At 63.7% G+C, this 1,513-nt stretch overlaps 1 protein-coding gene across 1 annotated transcript in view; it reads left to right on the forward strand.

Annotated features, from left to right (window-relative positions):
* The first annotated feature begins 1,269 nt into the window (after positions 1-1,269).
* Positions 1,270-1,513, forward strand: part of ERFL (ETS repressor factor like) — a 5,911-nt gene continuing 5,667 nt past the window's right edge. The window contains exon 1 of the mRNA XM_077768170.1: positions 1,270-1,327. The gene's annotated coding sequence lies outside the window, so the exon portion shown is untranslated. The remainder of the gene's footprint in view (positions 1,328-1,513) is intronic.

The following is a 1,513-nucleotide window of genomic DNA, read 5'->3' on the forward strand; positions in this document are numbered from 1 at the left end:
CCCGAGGGAGGTGGGGGGGCAGGGGTTGGGGAGAGCAGGTGGAGAAGGATGGGAGGAGACCCCCGGGTTGAGGAAGACCAGGAAAGAGAGAGAAGAGAGATGAACGGAAAAGAGATGATGGGGAGACAGAGAAGGGGAGAGAGAGGAGTGCGGAGAGGGGTGGGGAGAGACAGGGAGGGAGAGCAACAGAGAAAGTTGGGGAGATTGGANCCTCCTGGGTGCCCGTGGGGACCCGATAGGTCCGGAGGGAACAGGCCATTTGCCAACTCTTGTCTGCTGTCCGAGGGGTGAGGGGGGGCTCGTGGGGAGCAGAGCGGCTGTGCGGGATCTTTGGGGAGAGCAGTGTCCGAGANAGGGGCTGAGAAGCATGGAAGGGGGAGGATGTGTGTGAGGGGTGGGTGTCTGACAGGAACAGATGTCTAAGGGTATGGATGTGGGGGGGTGTCTGGTAGTGGGGGTGTTGAGGGGGAGGGGCTGTCAGAAGGGCGAAGGTTCGGAGGGACGGGTGAGGAGGGGATGCAGCATCTCAGGGAGATGGGGTATTTGAGGAGAGGGGTGTCTGAAGTAGAGGTCTGAGAGAGAGGACCTGAGGGGGAGGCATGTCCAGGGAAGAAGGGGTGTCTGAGGGGGGAAATATGTCTGAGGGGGGATGTCTGCAGGAGGAGGCAGATGTACAGGGGCACGGGTGTCTGAGGGGGGAGGCATATCCAGGGAGGAGGTGGTGTGTGAGGGGTGCTGTTTGGGAGAGGCAGGTCTAAGGGGAAGGAGTGTCTAAGGAGGTTGTCTCAAGGGGAGGCATATCCAAGGAAGAAGGGTGTCTGAGGGGGACTGTGGGGTGAGGGGAGGCAGATCTAAGGGGAAGACATATCNAGGCAGATCTAGGGGAAGGGGTGTCTGAGGGGGGCTTTCTGGAGGGAGGCAGATCTAGAGGGAAGTGGTATCTGAGGGAGCTGTGGTGGGGGGCAGATCTAAGGGGAAGGGGTGTCAGGGCTGTGGGGTGAGGGGAGGCAGATCTAGGGGGAAGGGGTGTCTGAGGGAGCTGTCCAGGCTGGAGAAGGCAGGTGCAAGTGCTAGGGGTCTGAGGTCAGGGAGGAGCATCTGTGGGGTCCCTCCTGCAGGGTGCTGGGGTCTGCTCTGAGGGGGGGGCGGGCCCATTCTGGCACTCTCTGGGCCGGCAGATGAAAGCTGGGGGCTACTTGGGAGCTAGATGAGCCAGCCCGGGGGTCCGCTGGGCGGGCCAGGGGGTGGGGGCGAGGTTCAGAGCGAGACAAATCTGGGGCGGCCAGATAGAGAGACAGAGACCCAGAGACGCTGAGCCGGATGAGAGGTCAGGCGCGAGCCGGCCGGGGAGGCGGCGGCAAAGCTGGTGCAGGGCGGGCGGGTGGCGAGCCGGGGAGTGGGAGCAGCGGGGAGGGAGGCCGGGGGCGACGTGGGTAGTGACTGAGGCACAGAGTGAGGACGAGGCTGCCGGAGGAAGAGGCTGGGAGGCAGGGTCGGCGGGACGTGGGGGGGG

The sequence above is a fragment of the Crocuta crocuta genome, unplaced genomic scaffold, assembly GCF_008692635.1.
Source record: "Crocuta crocuta isolate KB4526 unplaced genomic scaffold, BGI_CrCroc_1.0 scaffold886, whole genome shotgun sequence".
Lineage (NCBI taxonomy): Eukaryota > Metazoa > Chordata > Mammalia > Carnivora > Hyaenidae > Crocuta > Crocuta crocuta.